The sequence below is a fragment of the Microtus oregoni genome, unplaced genomic scaffold (genome assembly GCF_018167655.1).
Source record: "Microtus oregoni isolate MIOR12 unplaced genomic scaffold, Mior012 000011F_ref0000422, whole genome shotgun sequence".
Taxonomy (NCBI): Eukaryota; Metazoa; Chordata; class Mammalia; order Rodentia; family Cricetidae; genus Microtus; species Microtus oregoni.
The window spans coordinates 407,476-426,722 of NW_024543070.1; the positions used below are offsets into that span (position 1 = coordinate 407,476).

The 19,247-nt window shown below is 40.4% G+C and overlaps 1 pseudogene; it reads left to right on the plus strand.

Annotated features, from left to right (window-relative positions):
• LOC121453540 overlaps positions 1-19,247 on the plus strand; it is a 105,038-nt pseudogene that overhangs the window by 63,137 nt on the left and 22,654 nt on the right.

The following is a 19,247-nucleotide window of genomic DNA, read 5'->3' on the forward strand; positions in this document are numbered from 1 at the left end:
AGGATCCAATAAATAACACCCACGCCTGCAGAAGCAACCCTAATTAAACACAGTCAAGCAAGCACAAAACAAGGAAATAGTAGGAAGAGGGCTAATTGTGAAGAGGATGGAAGGACTCAGCAGGAATGGGAGGGGATGGCAAGGGTGAATGCAGTCACAATACCTTGTATACACCTAAGGAATGGTCAAAAAATAAAAATATCAATGTAAATTTACAAAACAAATGTCAGCTCATGGTTCTACCAGTCAGGCAGGAAGGCTGCTAGATGGCAGGTATTTTGTTTTTATTGTTATTGTTGTTGTTTGTTTTGAAACAGGGTTTCTCTGTATGTCCTTGCTGTCCTGGTACTCCTGTACACCAGGCTGGCCTCGAACTCACCGAGATGATGACAAGAATTTCTAGAGCCAGTACACAGATAGCTCTGGCCACCCAACAGTAGCATAGCCTAAGTCCGTTTGTTCCACTTCCTCAATGAAACTAAGCGCTGATGGCAGCTTCTGCTTAGCCTTCTCTTCTGTTCCTGACCTGCGCACTAGCTACCAGGAGGACAGCAAATCCAATGTTTCTGTAGCCCACCTCCGTGCAAACTAGACCAGCGAGAGACAGACTTTGCCCCTTGGCATACGAAAGATCGAGTAATCAAGTGTGAGACTGAAGGCAAGGAATGACTTGCTGCAAATCTCTTGGTTCCTGCTGCTCTCCACTTGAGTTCTTCATTCCTGCCTCTTCTGGAACAAAGCCAGCAATACTTAGCAAGAAAATGTATGTGGGAGGTAAAATTTTGAAGACTTGCTTGTCTAAAGAGAGTTATTTTAAAACTACATGTTTCAGATTTTAAAAATATTTGCCTCCCTCCTAAGCACTCTGAAGGAAACATTGCTATTTCCTCCCACGTTTGCTCTCCCTGCCCCGGTTTAAATTATGTTGTCATTTAACACGTCTAGAAGTGTAATATCTACAATAAATTACATAAGGATAACTATTTTCATTGTAGTCTGTATTGGCATAAACAGATTCCACCTTCCCTTGCTATGGTTTTCTATAGCTCTGTTTTCTAGTTGTTTATTTTGTTTGCGGATAGTTTACATAATGTTGAGAGATGTTCTACCTTTTACCCTAAAAGTAGGCAAAAATTTCACCAGTTATAAATGCTTAATTTTCATGAAATATACAATTACCACACTATGTCTGAAATGACTTATTTCTTTAGAGACTTCAAAGACTACTTGAATTTCCTCTTTGTGTAAGATTTTGTCATTTATTCACAAGGACATCTGTGATTTTCCTTCTGAAGAGCAGTGGCTTTAACCACATATATGTGTTTATATTAATCCTTTTGTGTCAATTTTCTTAGAATACTGTAAATCTCAATTCATAGATTTAGGTCTACAGTATTACAAGATACTTTACTAAGTTCCTGAATTTTAAAATTTATTCTTGGCTGGGCAGTAGTGGTGCACACACCTTAAATCCCAGTACTCTGGAGGCAGAGGCAGGCAGATTTTTGTGAGTTTGAGGCCAGTCTTGTCTACAAAGTGAGGTCCAGGATAACCAGGACTACACATAGAAATTGTTTCAAAACACTAATAAATAAAATAAATAAAACTTATTCTTTTATGGAAGAAAACTTTTAGATAGTTCAATATCCTTGTTCTCTAGAGTCACTTTAATATTTACTGTGTGTGTGTGTGTGTGTGTGTGTGTGAGAGAGAGAGAGAGAGAGAGAGAGAGAGAGAGAGAGAGAGATGGTGTGCATTAGTGCATTAGATTTACTTTATCCTATCCACTACAGTACTATCTTCAAATACTTATTTGCTTTTTTCAGATTTTTTTAGTTTCAATCATCTAAACATTTCCCAAGTTTTTACATTAGAAAACCAAAGTTATTCCCAAGAGAACTCATTCAGGACATAACCAACCGCAGTATTTTGTTCAAAGATTGATTAGAACATTCAGTTATTCTTAGATCCCCTCTTCTCTTACAATCATTTGATAAATCCAAAAGAGCCCCATTTAAAAGGCCAGCAGATATTTAACATAAAATTGGCCAACTTTCTTACAGCACATTTGTGAAACAGAAAGATAGAGAACTATGAAAGATTTTGAAAGAGGAAAAAGCTAAAATGATTGTACAACTTGAAGACTTGCGCAGCTAAAGCAATCTGGGTAAGGCGATTATGTTCAAGGAGGCATTTACTATTAATGAAGCACACTGGAGGCCAGGGATAAACCACGTGACTTTGGCTGAGTTTTTGCAGAGCATCAGGTTAAGTATGTTGTTCAGCTATTCCTTTGACGGATTACCCTCTTCTCTGTAGTCTCACAGATGAGACTGCCTTTCCCTCCCTCTACTTACTTATTTTCCAGAGTGCTAGCAGAGTTGTCTTGAATCACTTTTTTTTTTAAACCTCAAATTGTTATTTCCCGTAAGTTTTAAGAGATAACGTTGGTGAACATAGCAATCTTTTCTGACAGTTATTTACTTTCTGGGTTTAAAAATACATCATTCATGCTTTGTATTTTCGCTGGCATTCCTGGCTATTTGGGCTGCTGAGAAGAGATCGATGTTCTTCTGTTCTTGACTTTGCATGCGGTTGGTATTTCTCCCTTACAACTTTGCATATTGTTTCTTTGCTTTGTGGTTTCTACACAAAGTTAACCGTGTTAGGTTGTGGTGTTCTCTGGTCACATACATCTGGGTCTTCAATGCCTCTTTTGCTTGGGTGTCCTTTTCTTTCTCTACATCGAGAAACTTTTCTGATATAATTTCATTGGGCAAAATGTATAAACCTTTAGACTTTATCTTAGCTCTTTTGACTCGTAGTTTATTTTAGGTTTAGTTTCTTGAGTGTATTCCAAATTTTTGAAAGTTTTGGTTATGTTCATTAATGTGTGTGTCTGTGTGTGAATGTATTGTTGTCTTGATATTATCCTCCACCCATAAATTTTATTTTTCTTCTTGTTCTTGTATAATGATATACCTTCTCCACTAGTGTTTTTAATTTGACAGATTGAGTTCTTATTTCCAGGAATTCTTTTGGCCTGTGTTTCTGAATATCAGTTTCCTTGATGATTTTGTTTTCTCCGAGTGTATGCATTGCTCTTCCGAGTTGTTAATTGGCTCATCAGCTTCGATCCTCACACTTTCCCATCCTGAGTGCTGGGATTGTAAATGTGCACTACAATTGGTTTATGTAGCACTGGGGAGTGGATACAGGGCTTTAACCTTGCTAGACAAGCACTCTGTTGACAATAATTTCCTTATATGAGTAAACTGTACTTTGTTTTATAATCTTAACTTCTTTTCATCTGATTGAAGGCAGTTTATAATCCACCATCTCACCCAGAGCTTTTTTTTTTTTGTGGTTTTTCGAGACAGGGTTTCTCTGTGGTTTTGGAGCCTGTCCTGGAACTAGCTCTTGTAGACCAGGCTGGTCTCGAACTCACAGAGATCCGCCTGCCTCTGCCTCCCGAGTGCTGGGATTAAAGGCTTGCGCCACCACCGTCCGGCTATCACCCAGAGCTTTTTAAGGAAGTGTCAATTCAAACCGCAATAGAACATCAATTTGCAGACCCGGAAGGGCTGACCCTCAGCAACTGTCTATATTTCAGAGATTGGCACTGCGTGGAGCTCTTGACAATCAGAACTACTTTGGTCTAAACATCTGAAAGGAGATTAGAATCTGTTACTAAACCAAACTAATACAGCACACTTGGTGAAGATGTCCACACCATGGCTTGTCGGTGAATCTTACAATCACCTGATTTCATTGGCTTGAATAGGTTGAATGCTCATCAGGGGGCGAATGGATCAACTGCGACATTACCATTGTTTGCATCTTATGTGTCATTTGTTACTGGTTTGGCCCTCTCACAAGGTGGTGAAAGCTTTAAAGTTGGGGACCTCATGGGAGAACTTCAGTCATTGGCAAACTACTCATGAATTGGGCTAAGGGAAGCATTACTCATCTTCCTATTTGCTCCATAGTCCTGAAGCAAGCGGTTTTGTTCCATTGAGTGTCTACCATGATGATTTTCTTGACAAAGAACCCAAAATAATGGGCACATGACCATCACAAAGTGAAATTTTGACAAGACAAGCCTTTGCTTTTCATAAGTTATCACACTTCTTTGTTATAGTAACAGAATACTGGCTAACACAAGTGCATATCTGTATCATAGAATACTATTCATTCATAAAAACGGGTGTCATGGATACCCAGAAGGACATAGCTCAGTTAAGACTTATAATTTTTCATATAGAAAGGAGACACAAAAGAACATACATTGTATCATCTTGTTTGTACTGATTAGCGCCAACCACCTCTTTTCTTTACAGAGAGAAACCAAGCCATGTTTGCTGGGGTGGGTGGTAAAGGAAAGGACCAGAAAGGCCCACAAAGTACTTTTTAGGAGTGATAGAATATTCTCTAGTTTGATTGATATGGTAATTACACAGATGTATAAATTTGTTATCAAACTTACCACTTTAATTGAGTGCAATTTATTACATCTAAATTATACTTCATTAAAATTGATTGAAAACTAAATGTGAAAAATTACAATAATTCGGCCGACATACCATATACTGGCTATTTTTTTTTTTACAGTGACAGAATCAAGTGTCAATGAGCATGTAAAGAAAATTTGACGATCTTATAGTGCCAGCGAATGAATTTATAAATCAGTCTGCCAAAGAATTTGGAAGTGTCTGCTTGAACCAACTCTTTGCCTGTGTAAGACACAGAGTCCACCTCAGGGCACCAAGTAAAGGAAATGTATATTAATATTCATTATAGTTGAAAGAAAAAAACCTATCCAAATATCCACAAGAAGTGGATTGAACAAGTCAACTACAATAGAATGCTATACAGCATTGAAGTAAACCACACCTACACATACCACAGGCAAACCTACCAAACAAATACGCAGTGAAAAATGACAGTCATGGAAATGAATACACCATGTGACTCTGTGCGCAACTGCGTGGTTTTAAAACTGAGGATGATAGTATATTTGTGGGGCACACTAGCGGGTAAAGACACGGAACAATTTGTATAGATAATATGCAGATGTTGAGTCAGCTATCTTCTTGGTGAAATGTCAAATTTTATACCTATATTTACACATTAAGCGTACAATGCTACTGTTCAGGGAAATTATTTAAAAACCAAACAACTGAATGAAAAGCAAAATGCCTAATCAGTTTTCTGTCTTGACGAGTCTAAAAATTCTATGCGGTTTAACAGGAAGCCATGAGCCATCAGGCCCTTTAGAACTTATAGTTTATATGGAGAGACTTCTTCAAAGTTTTAAACAAAACACAATATGACCAGATATATTTTAAGAATACACAACATTTTATTCTATCAGTAGTAACAACATCACTGAAAAATGGGGGTGGGGGTGAATATATTTGACAATTACCCACTGTTTGCAAAAAAAAAAAGGAAGTGCAAATGAATCCTGGGCTGTACAAGGTTATACATACTGCCCAAGCAGGAGAGAATGATAGTGGGCCTAATTTCAATGCTATAGTGTAATAAGGGACATCAGAAGATGTTGAGATGTTGAGGTGTCAATGATTTCCCCTCCTAATATTGGTTGAAATTTGGTGAGATTTAAAGAGGTCCTGAGGCCCTGGGGAGATTTTCCCCTTCCTGGGCATCGCTATTATTGAGGGAGAGTTCCCTAGCTTTCCCTAGCTCTAGGTGTCTTTGCTGTGTGATCCCACTGCCATGTTAGGGTGTCAAGAAGTCATGTAGGATGTCATGAAAAGATCCTTGCCAGATGCTGGCCCTGCCATATTGATTTCAGAGCTTCCAGAATGTGAGTCAGTAGAAATTTGTAGCCATTCAAAATTACCTCAAGTATTTCTTTATAATCTCTCTCTCTCTCTCTCTCTCTCTCTCTCTCTCTCTCTCTCTCTCTCTCTCACACACACACACACACAATTAACAAATGGTTCTTAAAGCCAAAACTGGAAAATAAAATCGTCATAACTCTTTTTTTAAAAGATAAAGTAACAGTAGCATTCTGTTCCCTTAGATGAGTGATTGGATTTTCTGAAACAGGACGAGAGAACAGCTCTTAGGACTCTCAATGTTTGATGCTAACTACCGGACAAGCGTGGCTATTCCAGTAGCACAAATCCAGCATAACTCCAATGTGAACTTCGGTGTAAATATGACAGTTTTCAGGGAAGCGTTTTGGTGCTGGGAATTAAACACATGTACCACTTAGCAGCTGAGAACCTAGCTTGAGGACTTGATAAAAGTGCAAAATCCCCTGTTAGTGTCTATTCAGCTGATTGCTGCAGAAACGCTCACCGAGGCATTCAAACAAGCAGTCCTGAGGTTTACGGATATGATTTGTGGTCGGCCTCGCCTCCAAAGGGATCCACTGCAGCCACAAACTTCTGCCAAGTTATAAGTTTGGAAAATCTTGAGAGCAGCAGTTTTCAGAATATGTTCTGTATCGTATTAGCTTCATGGGAGTGGAACAAAAGAAAAAAGAGGCATGCCGGTCCATGAACTGGCAGCAACTCAGCAGGTCTAATTGTCTACACTGATATCTTCAGCACAGGTCTTCCTGAAGAACTGTATCCTTAATGCACGGTGGAGCATGACGTGTTCTGATTCTCAGGCCTGTTGGGCCAGTGAAGGCAATTTCCTTTCTCATGATGCTTCATTGAGGAATGCCGTTCTGCTGTGAGAAGTTTAGGATATGTTACTTAAAACCACACTACGAAAGGCTGTCATTGAGGATTTTCTCATCTGATTTAAGAATGTTCAGTGAGCTGCTTTTGATTTTAAATGTACCTATTTCTAGAGCCCTCTAACATTGTGCGGAGGGTAACCAGCAGGCAGCACTTACGCTGGGAAACCTCAGCTATTCCCCTGAGGTCTGTAATTTTACGACCTGTAAAGGAGAGGAGAGATATAATTTGGAAGCTTCTATTTTTGATGTACAAGGGCTTTCTCCTGACCGGCTTCTGACATTGTGAGCAACCCACTCCCCAGTGAGGACGGCAGTGTGCAAAGCACAAAACCACACCTTCTCTCCCCAGCATCGGGTTGACTTGAAGTCTCACCCCAAGTTCAGAGTCTTCTCTTAGCCTCCAGGAATGTGGGTGTGTAACTGTATTGATTTAAACAATCGTGGAAGAAGCGGCAGGGAGTGAAGAGTCATGAAATCAGTGGTAAAAAGCACAAATGCTATAAAGGGGAAATTCCAAGGGTTAAGGCAGGGCTAGGCCAGCCAGTGTGAAGTGAGTGAGGGTAAAGTCAGTAAGTGTGAGGCTACTCAGAGTTAGGCCAATGAACGGGAGACCAGTGATGGTGAAGCTAGCCAGCGATAAAGTTAGCCAACGTGAGACCACGGGCGTGAGGTCAGGCAATACGCCGCCAGGCAGTTTGAGGCCTGAGAGTTAGAGGTCAGTGAATTTGAGGCCAACACACGTAAGGCTAACAAGTGTGAGGCCTGGCAGTTTGAAGTGTGTGTGATCAGCTAGTGTGAGGTCACAGAGTGCTGGGTCAGGTAGGGTGAGGTCACAGAGTGCTGGGTCAGCTGGTATGAGGTCACAGAGTGCTGGGCCAGCTAGGGTGAGGTCATGGAGTGCTTGGGCCAGCCAGCGTGAGGTCATCAAGGGCTAGGTCAGGCAGGGTGAGATCACGGAGTTCTGGGCCAGCCAGGGTGAGGTCACCGAGTGCTGGGTCAGCCAGGGTGAGGTCTGTGATTTTAAGGTCAAGCCATGTGAGGTCAAAAGGAAGTGAATTCTATCTTTGGATTACAGTCCTGCTCTGTGGGGTGATTCCGATAGAAGAAGAATCATGCAAACTGTCGATCTTTAAATGAGGTTGGTAAGTTCTTGTGCAAGGATTGAAATTTTAGCACTCGAATTCCCGCCATTATGCAGGACAGCTAACTCCATTTCACAACGAGGCTTCACGAGAGTCAGGAGGAAGCAACACGCACGGTCCAGTACCGGCTGTACAGTTGTTGCGGGAACAGTAAGAGAGCTGTGACGTGGCCTTCACTCTGAAAGTGTCTATGAGTTCCACTACATGAGCTGCAATTGCAACCACACGTGTGTGGGCAGGAACTTATGACAGGAATCCAGCTATTAGATGGTTATGCTTTTTCTAAGGATTTTCATAGCCTTAAATATAAAACAGGTGAATCATAGTTTTGCTGGGATTGGTTGTGACTTACACACATAAAAACATTGTCAAAGAAAGAAACAGAAGTTATAACTCCGCATTGGCTACATTCTACAGCTGTTAGTAACCTTCACAATACTGGCTTGCATCTATTTGTATGTGTGTGTGTGTGCACATATATGTGTAATATAAGCATGCATGTGCCATGGGATTTGTGTGCACATTAGAAAAAACTTCTGAGAGTTGGTTCTTCTATCACATTGATCTATTGATCCCAAGAATTGAACTCAGGTCCTTGGGATTCACAACAGGTGCTCTACCCAAGGAGCCATCTCACTAGTGCTCAGAACTGAACATTATTTAGTTACCAACTTATATGTTGGTGTTCCTTGCCACTCACTCATCAATTTTGTTTAGAAATAGTAGTGAGAACTAAGGACGTTAGCATAGATGCAGCCACGGACCTATGCTACTAGGAGAGTGATGGAGGAAGGTCATTGGCTAATAAAGGAACTGCCTTGGCCCATTTTATTGGTTAGAGGATAGGTGGGAGGAGTAAACAGAACAAAATGCTGGGAGGAAGAGGAAGTGAGCTCAGACTCCACAGCTCTCCTCTCCGGAGCAGACGCCTGAGAGAGACGCCATGCCCCGCTCCCGGGATGAAGCTCCGACCCAGGATAGACATAGGCTAGAATCTTCTTGGTAAGCGCACCTTGGGGTGCCATACACAGATGATTAGAAATGGGCTAAATTAATATGTGAGAATTAGCCTAGAAGAGAATGGGCCAAGCAGTGTTTAAAAGAATACAGTGTCCGTGTAATTATTTTGGGTAAAGCTAGCCGTGGGGGCGGCCAGGTGCTGGGGATGCAGCCCCGCCGCTCCCTATTACTACAGGAGAGAAACAGTGCAACAGATGGCTAGGGAGATGGTTAAGAGCACCAGCTTCTCTTGCAGAGGACTTGCATTTGATTCCCAGGACCCCTGTTGCAGCTCACAACCATCTGTAACTCAAGTCCCAGGGAATCTGACACTCTCTTCTGGACTCCCTGGAAATCAGGCACTCACGTGATGCGTATACATGCGTGCAGGCAAATCACTCATCTACATAAAATTAAGTTTAAGAAACTTAAATGCTCCAGGATACCAGAAGAAATAGTCTGGGGAGAAAGAGGGGGTGGGGGGAATGAGAAAGCACTCGTTGCTAGCTGTGTGGGAGGGAGGGTTGGTGAGAAGACACCATTGCAACTGTATGTATTTAAGCATGTTTTAGGGAAACAGTCTTGGAAACCAACACACTCCTCATACTAACAGGTGGGAAAGATAAAATAATCCAACCACCCCGGGAAAAAAAAAAGCTTTAAAATCATATAAATTAGCAAGCATCTCTCGGCAGTAATTGAAAATGTAAAAAGCCCAGTTTATAAAGAAGACACAGATGAGAAGGTAAAAACCAGTGGCCAATGAGATGGTTCTATGGGTAAGGGCACTGGCTGCCATGTGGGCTGAGCAGTTAAGAGGCCCAGAACCCACATAGAGGAAGGAGACATAGCTTATATAAGCATTCCTCTTACCAAATAACACCACAGTACACATTTCCCCCACCACAATAATTGGAAAAATACATCTAAGAAAGTGAAATCCAACAATCTGTTGTCTCCAAGAAAACACAACTGATGTTTGATATCAGATGTTTGACAGATAGCCAGCCTGATAATCAAAGGCTGGAAGTCAGTGAGGGAAACAGAAGCTGATAATAAGTTGAAGTATCAACTTTTATCTAACAATGACTTTTAAAAAAAAACCAAAAAAAGAAAAAAGTTGTGTAAACATATCTATTCTGTCTTTTAATTCATAAGTTTGGGACAATCTCAATAAAAATATCAGCAGTTTTCTCCCTGATGCTGAGCAAGTTGCTCTAAATAAAAGCTATGAATAGTCTAGAGAGAGCCTTGCACATGAAAATAATCTTCATGATGGGGAGGAGGGGTCTGATATAGCTGGTGCTGAAATACCAAAACACAACAGTTAAGGGGGGGTTGCACCACGTCAGGCAGATAGCCTAGAAACAGGTGTGTTTATTTTCACAAATTTAATGTGTGACGGGAGGTTGCATCTCCAGGCAATGGGAAAGAGTTGGTGGTCAGAGTGATGATGCAGGGACAGCCCAGCCCTCTGGAAAGGTAAAAGTGACCCAGTCCTCCTGTCTTACACCATGTCCACGCACGAATGATCCGGAACACAAATACCTTAAGTGAAATAATTAAAACAGTAAGAATGGAAGCCTGAATATATGTATATTCTGGAAACCGGGACTTTTTTTTTCTTTTTAAATTTAGACCCTGCAATCTGGAGGCAAAAGGCAAGGTTAACATATTTGACTACATGAGTTTTTAAAGTTTTTAAAGATAGCTTTTATACAGCAAAGGTCAGAGTAAAAAGCAAGTAGCAGGCTGCTGAAATTACTCACAGTTTGTGTGGGATGAGGAGCCTCCCAGCACAGAAAGAGCTTTGGTGAACCGTGCGAGGAGAGTCAGGAGACTGTAGGAAAATGGTCAAATGGGATGAATATGCAACCTGTGGGAGAAGAATTCAAATAACTTAATATATATATATTAATATATAGTTAATATATAATAATAATTAATAGTCTCAGACTAATGTATAAGAAAGTGATTTAGATTAGTTTTTTAAAGGATCATAGCAACAGAGAAGAAACTTAAAGAACAGTAGAACTTATGCTAGAGGTAAAATATGAAATAACAACGGATAAACTTAAGAAAATTGCCAAGTATCTATAATGGATGAAAAACCATTGGGAGTGTGGGGAGGGGACCCAAGTAAATAGACACAGAAAATCTGGATTGGAACATGGTCATTTTAAGAGCAATAGTTTCAGTTCCAGTGACTGTAACCAAAAGCTGAGATACATGGGGATAAATTTAACAAAAATGGGCAAAGCATTTGCCCTGCAAGCTGAGAGCCCTTCTGTGGGAGAATGCAGATATAAATAGAGAAAGCGCTCTGTCTGTGAGCTGGAGACAGCTGCTGGGGCATTGGCTAAACTCCCTCACGTGTTTTGTAAATTCAGTACAATTCAATAAGAATTCACACAGGCTGTTTTCTTTGTAGAAACTGACAAGGTGATTATAAAATCCGTATAGAAGACAGAGGTTTCCAAATCGCTAAAGTGATTTTAAATAGAACAAAACCGAAGCTGGAGAGTTGGCTCTCTCAGTAAAGTGCTTGGACTTGAGTCTGATCCCAGATTCCATTTAACAGTGGTTGGCCATGTTGGTACATGCTTGCAATTTTAGCCATTGGGAGAAAGAGAGACATTTAGATCTTTAGGGTTTGTTGCTGAGTTTCAGACCAAAGAGAAAATTTGTCCCAAAAAAGAAAGTGGGTATCATCTGAGAAACAATAGCCTAGGCTGCCTTGGCCTACACACACACACACACACACACACACACACACACACATCTTCAAGTGTATCTGTGAAAATACTAAACTGAATATAAAATAAACAAAAAGGAACTGGGGGAAAATAAAGCTAAAACAAGCTTTCCATCGACCACTGTACAGACAGGATGCATAGCACAGCCATACTAGCGCTTGGCCATCAAAATAAATGAACTACGGATTCAAACGACAAGAAAGAATATTAAAAACATCCAGTATGTGAGAGAGTCAGGCATAAAGCCAGGGGGCTGTGTTGTTTCTCCCTTATGGATTTCTAGAAAAGGCAAAGCCTTACAAACAGAGATGGAGCAGTAAGAGTCAGTGGATGAGAACTAATGGAGAAATTTGTAGTAACCAGAGTGGCCAATTTCTGTGAGGTAAGGCGACATGGTTCTGTATATTTGTCAAAGTTCGTGAAAAAATAGGAAGGTGAAAAATGCCACCATCTATGATCAACACTGCAAAATGGATGCTCTAGGGTTGGGCAGGGTAATACAACACCCTTCATCTCAGTAGCCCAGCAGAAGCAGGTGCATCTCTGTGAGTTCTAGGCCAGTATAGTGTACACAGAGAGTTCCAGGTTGGCCAGGTCTACAGAAACCTGGTCTCAAATACCAATGCTGTCAAAAGCATGGTTTCATTGTTAATTTTATACACCTACCTAAGACTGCAGGTTCTACCAAGATAATCACTGTTAATCTAATCTTCCTTTCTTGATGGAAGAGTTGGGGGAGCATTTTTCTTTGCATGTATTTGCGGCACTGTTTTCAATCTTCTTAACATAATGTGTTATAAGATACTGTTCGGGGATAAAAAGGAGGAAAATGCTACTCAGGCTTTTACCACCTTTAAAATATGCTCTAAAATCTGTGCTCTGAATCCCCAACTGCCAGGACACTCAATGAGGGAAGTCTTGATGTGGGGTACTTAATCTATGAGCTAGCCAGGTTTTCTTTGAGGTCTGGTCTTGGTTTTGTGAATTACTTTAGTTTAGTTTTTATTGGTAGTATTATTTTACCAAAATAAGAGTGCTTTTAAACATCGCTCATAGGAATACCTTTATCTCTGCGACATCATTCTGCTCTCAACTTAATCCTAATGTAGATCTACTCATAAGCCCCTTCAGTCTGCCATCAGGACACTGTGCTTTAAAGAGATCCCATAGTGATATTTATTTGAGTAACTGTCTTACAAAATAGAACATATGTGCTAATACAGATTGTATCCCTGAATATAGCACTTCTCGGTGTCACCTCGCTTGCCAGATGGTAGCCTACACCATCAAGAATAAGTATCTTGAAGTTTCTTATGGACCCTGGTCTCCATCAGACATGAAATTTCTACCAATGAAATGAACACAAAACAGAAGACTCTCCCCCATCAGGTAGTGAGCTGCTTGCTTCTCTGCTTTCTTTCTCTAGGCTGTTAATATCTTCCTTATGCCTCATGGCAGCCAATAGGTTTGCCTAGCGTCATCTACAATGAGAAATCACACCCATTGTGGCAGTCTTGGCTTTCTTTGGGAGCTTTCCAAATCTAGGTGTTCTTTCTCCTTTTAATGATTCTGTTTAGTCAAACACCATTGTCAGCTGCCATGCAAGGCAAGGCATTATTATTATTATTATTATTTTGCTTCTTTCACCCTTCATCAATTCCCCAGTTGTTTACAGTTCCAAAATCCGGCAGTTAAAATGTTTAATAAAGAACATTTTCTAAAATACTTTACCAAAAACAACTTGAATATCATTAGTGTCAATTTTTTTTCTATGATTTAATTTTTTAAAAATGAGCTTCATGATGTTAAGGTATTTTGAAGTATTTTAATGTTTTATCTAGCAAACAGTTGCTTGAAACTGGGGTTAAAGAATCAATGTTGTCTGTGGGCAAAAATAATTTCATAATCATCCACATATGTTATGATTTCCATATATGTACTAAGTACTAAACAGGTTTATAATGTAGGTGTGTGAATATGGGATGTAGACACATCAAGGTTATTACAACATGACATCGTGTTCCTATGAAGTTATATGTGAGAGATAAAATACCGACTTGAGTGACACTCCCATATTACTAAGTAGTCGCTATTCCTTGGGTCTACCTTAACACATTACTACAAATCTTGTGTTTCTTAATCTGTTCTTTCATCCACTCCATCCATTTAATGCTTAAGGACAGTTCAGGCTCTCAATCACCTCTCTTTTAGTTTCTTGCCCTGCTTGTGTTCCTAGCTCTGGTAAACTAGACATATATCCTGTTGGGTGGGAAGGGATGGAGGAGGGACTCTCCTGCTTCCAAAACGACATTGGAAAGTAATACCTAATTTTATGTCCCCAGGTATTAGATTTTGAAGAGAAGATAAAGTATCAATGCTAAGCCTATGAACAATTATCTTGTGGGTTCTAGACTTGTAAAATTAATACGGAGATTGTGTGTATGCAACAGGTCTGTTCAGCTTGATGTCCCAGTACTCCAGCTATGTCTTCCTCACTAACTCCAAAGCCTGACCAAGCTGAAATTGCTATTGTTAGAAGTGAGAAGTTAGTGGGTAGTGGTGGCACGCTCTTTTAAGCCCAGCACTTGGGAGGCCGAGGCAGGCAAATCTCTGTGAGTTTGTGAGTTCTAGGCCAGCATGGTCTATAGAGTGAGTTCCAGGACAGGCCCCAAAGCTACAGAGAAATCCAGTCTCAAAAAAAAAAAAGAGTTCTCCAGCTAGCTACCCCAGAATGTTATGCTCTATTCATGAAGACACACACACGCGCGCACACACACACATACACACACACACACACACACACACACACACACTGTGAAGCTGGTTTTGTTGTGGTTTGTTTTGTTTTAATAAGAGCGAGCAGTACAAGAATTATCAGGATATGCTATAAGACAAACTCTGTACTGGAAAGCAGGAGCATCAAGTTAAGAGTGTCTCTGAGCAGTGTTCTACTTTGCTGACAGTGTGGTGCCCTGTCCACTGGAAGAAACATCACTACGGGGTGACTTTTTTCATAGAACAGTTGCAAGGTAGTCCTCTGTAAAATTGTTTAGATCAGAGGGGGGAAAAGGAGAGCATGGTTGTCTCGTTGTCAAATAAAGAAGTAGCTTTCAGAGAAACGTGGAAGCAGTCATGGTGGATTTTATTTTCCCTTTTTTAGGGGTGTTGGTGGTAGTGGTATCAAAGTAACTACAAGGAGAAAAGCATAGATGTTAAAATTATATTTAAAAGTTTTTTCCTTTTTTTTATTTTTTAGATTAGTTTCAGTTTTGTTAATGTGTGCATCTCTGTGTGTATGCACACAGGTGCCCATGAGGTCAGAAGACAGTATCAGATGCGCTTGAGCTGGAATTAGAGGCATTAATGAATCAGCCAGCATTGGTGCTGAGAGCCAAACCCCTGTCCTCTGAACGAGCAGCAAGCCCTCTTGATGCTGAGCCATCTCTTCAGTCCCTAAACTCTTATTTTAGATATCCAAGCCCTATTATGGATAAAAGGTCTCCAACACTGATAACCAGGGCCATCTACATATCAAAGCAAACGCAGGGAGAAGTCACATTATTCAAATTAGAAAGCCCTGTTGCGGCCTGCATTCATCCCAACAGCAGTTACCTATAACAGAAGTCAAATTGAATCTTCCCCTACCTTGTGAATACATCCAACTTATTCCACATATTTTCAGCCTGGATATCATCACTGTGGATGAGTGGGAGCCATTGTCCCAGTGCCAACTGCAGGTAAAGGGGAAATGTTTGCTAAGTACATACTTGCGCCAAAATGGTGGGTTAGGTGGATTCTTTGCCCAGTCCTATGTATATTTTTGCTTTTAGTTTTTGAATCCAATAGATACATTGGAAAAAAGAAACAAGCCACATATGTTTTCTAACAGAATAATCAGAGTTTCTATATCTCCAAACAGCGCTTTCCCCCCACGTGACTTGTTTCCTTATCACAAAGATTTGTAGTCATCGCTTCTACTGGACTAACTCTGGAGCAGGAGCTGTGGTAAATACTTTACACTCACTAAGTCAGCTTCACACCCATGTCTGTTGTACCAGCCTCCAAAGTTACGATCACGTGGTTCCCTCCAGGTAAAGTACATTTTCTAACAACTGGGGGCAGATCTAGAAGACCAGCCTGATCTCACGTGTGTATACGATGCAGGGAGCAGAGTTTGAGATGAAAACACCATGAGATTAATGCAGAAGCCGATATGTTTGATGAGAGGATGATCAGAGGGGCCAGCTCGGGAAATAGCTAGCTTATTTTTTTTTTCAATCATCAATTGAATTAGAACCACTTTGCAATTACCTAATCAATTTCTCAGCAGTCAGCTGCACAGCAGCTGGAATCCATTGGCCATTTTGTTACATTGACAGGTATTATTTCAATCATTTATCACCAGCTCATTTCCCGGCATGGAATTGGAGGCATAGGTGTGAGAAGTTGGTATTAAAAAAACATATTTGCATTGCTGCAAAAAAAAATCACAATTTAATAGCTTTCATGTCCCACTTAAAGCAAATGGAAAAGAAAGTAACATATTTCCTAATTGTTTATTCTAATTAACTATTAATTAGGGAATAGACTTCACATTTCATGAACTGTAAACCCACACCTTGCACTGAAATGACAAGGGGTCTCAATTTTCCTGTGAAATGTGATATTTTTCATCGCTCTTACAGCTATTGCTTTAGAAGTAGTGTTTAACAAATATCATTGAATTTTATATTTACATTTCTGAATAGTAGAAGAATATGGTTACTGGAAAATTTCAACCAAACAAGACGGGACATGTCTAACTCCTCCTTGTTTTCAGAACTAAGGATCTTTCATCTTAAGATCATCAGTTGTGAGGGAATTTCTACATAGCATTCTGCTCTTTATCCACTCATTTTTTTTTTCCATAGAAAAATGTTTCGAGGACATTTAATCTGCTTCATCAAAGACGTTCCACATGACAAGTAAAATAACATCTTAAAGGTAGCTATCCAGGGAGCATGGAGACTATAGGCTTCTCGGGGGCTTACCATAAACCTGAGTGTAAAAAGTTAAAGGCTTAATGGAGGGGTGTGACCAACAGAAGGGAGGTCATCACTTTTTTGAAGATGGCTTCCTTTTAGAAATATAATATAGAATATAATAAGAAAAGCTGCTCTTGCTCCATGCAGTGTAGAAGGTGTTTGGGTTTCCTCAGCATTGATCTACTACTAATAGCAAGCTGGCAAACGTCAGTTCCTGGGATGGAAGTTGATGAATATAGGCTATGGAAATCTTGTCAGAATCTACATGAATGCTCATTATGAATGACATTTGGCGTATTATTCCAGACCTCTAAAATCAAATTTCCCAAAGTTACATGCCATAAACATGAAATCTTAACGAGCGCCCGTGTTATCTAGCTAATTCTTACAGTCTTTTAAAGATTCTCTAAAGTGTAATTCTGATTGAACATTTAAGTTAGTAGATGCGGATGTGCTGAGAGAAATTTAGGGGAGTTTATGTGAAAAGCACCCCCAGAAAAGGTTTGCCAAAGAGCATCTTGGAGCTTTAGTAAGCCTGGAGTTACAACCATTTTAAACAGGAGCGTAGTTTATCCCAGTTTGCTAACTGGTGTAAGCAACCTGCTCTCTGGCCAGCCCCTGAAAAGACAAGCCTTTGGAATTTGAGGTAGGTGCGCTTTTCAATCCAAACTCCAAATGTTACCCCCACATGACATGCAGTACTAATAGCTGTTGAGATATGCTGAGCTCCCTAAAGATTGCTGACAGACATGCTGTAAATGTGTTTTCTATGATCTTCTTTGTTGTTTATGTGTTTTCTTTCTGTTTCTTGATGTCATTTAAAATACTTTCTCTTTAAATTTTTACTTGTATTTATTATTTCCAGTGAGGGGGTTTGGGCAGGAGAGAGAAAAGAAGGAGAAACGAGAGACAGGGAGATGGAGAGACAGGAATAAACAAAGACAGAGCATGGGAGACACTCATATTCACCCCTCATATTCCTGCTAGTGTTGATGAATGCTTTAAAATAAAAAACTGTACTTACATTCTTGCTTAGGCACTATACAAATAACCTGAACTGAAAAGCTCTTTTGCTCAGGTCTAAAACAAACAAACAGGGAGGATGCCCTCTGCAGCCTGCGGGGACCGACTGGGACTGGCTGGGACCGGCTGGGACCCGAGCAGCAGCAGAGGACACAGGACACAGGCCTCAGGCGGGAACCGTCATGGCAGCAGAAGCAGGCTGCAGGGACCACGCGCAACACCGAGAGCAGATTGCCCCACTACAGTTAAATCAAAGAGGTAGGCCTTCAGTTGGGGAGGTCCCTGGCAAAGGAGGAGCCAGGTTCTATTCCTGAAGACCCTTCTGAGGGGTGAGAGGGATCTTGGCCCCCGGCAGGAACCAGGAAACAGAGCAAGGGCATTTTGTAAGAGGAGCCCCTGGCCAGCAGGGAAACCTGAACCAGTTTTAACAGACTCCTTAGATAGCATCGATAGAAGGAGATGGGCAGGCGCCAAGGCAAGAATTCACCCAATAATCTGAAAAACAGCATGAAAACACCAGAACCCAATGATCTTACAACAGAAGGTCTTCAACACCCTAACACAGAATAAGTGGAAAAAATTGACTTTATGAAAGCAATAGAGTCCCTTAAACAACATGTGAAAAATGCCCTTATAGAAATGGATGAGAAGTATAACCAAAAATTTGAAGAAATGAGTAAATACGTACATAATACCCTGGGAAACAAAGAAAGAACGATCAAACAGGTAATGGAAACAGTTCAAGAATTGAAAACTGAAATGGAAGCAAGGAAGAAAACACAAACTGAGGACCAGCTGGATATGGAAAATCTCAGTCAACGAGCAGAGCCTACAGAAACAAGCATAATCAATAGAATACAAGAAATAGAAGAAAGAATCTCAGATTCTGAGGACACCATAGAGAAAATAAACGCTCTGATCAAAGAAAACTGCAAAGCCAACAAATTCTCATCACAAAACATTCAGGAATTATGGGACACAATAAAAAGACCAAACCTAAGAATAATAGGAATAGAAGAAGGAGAAGAGTCACAGCTCAAAGGCCCAGAAAATATTTTGAACAAAATTATGGAAGAAAACTTTCCCAACATAAAGAAAGATATTCCTTTGAATATTCAAGAAGCATACAGAACACCAAACAGACTGGATCAAAGAAAAACATTCCCTCGCCATATAATAATCAAAACACAAAATATACAGGTTAAAGAAAGAATACTAAGAGCTGCAAAGGAAAAAGGCCAAGTAACTTATAAAGGTAAACTGATCAGACATACACCTGATTTCTCTATGGAAACAATGAAAGCCAGAAGGTCCTGGATAGAAGTACTGCAGAAGCTAAGAGACCATGGATGCAAGCCCAGACTACTATACCCAGCCAAGCTTTCATTCACTATAAATGGAGAAAACAAGACATTCCAGGATAAGAACAAATTTAAACAATACGTAGCCACGAATCCAGCCCTACAGAAAATAACAGAAGGAAAATCACAACCCAAGGAATCCAACATTGCCAACACTGCCTACAATAACTGAGGCATCTAGCGACCCTTCACTAGCACAACTCAAAGAAGGGAGACACACA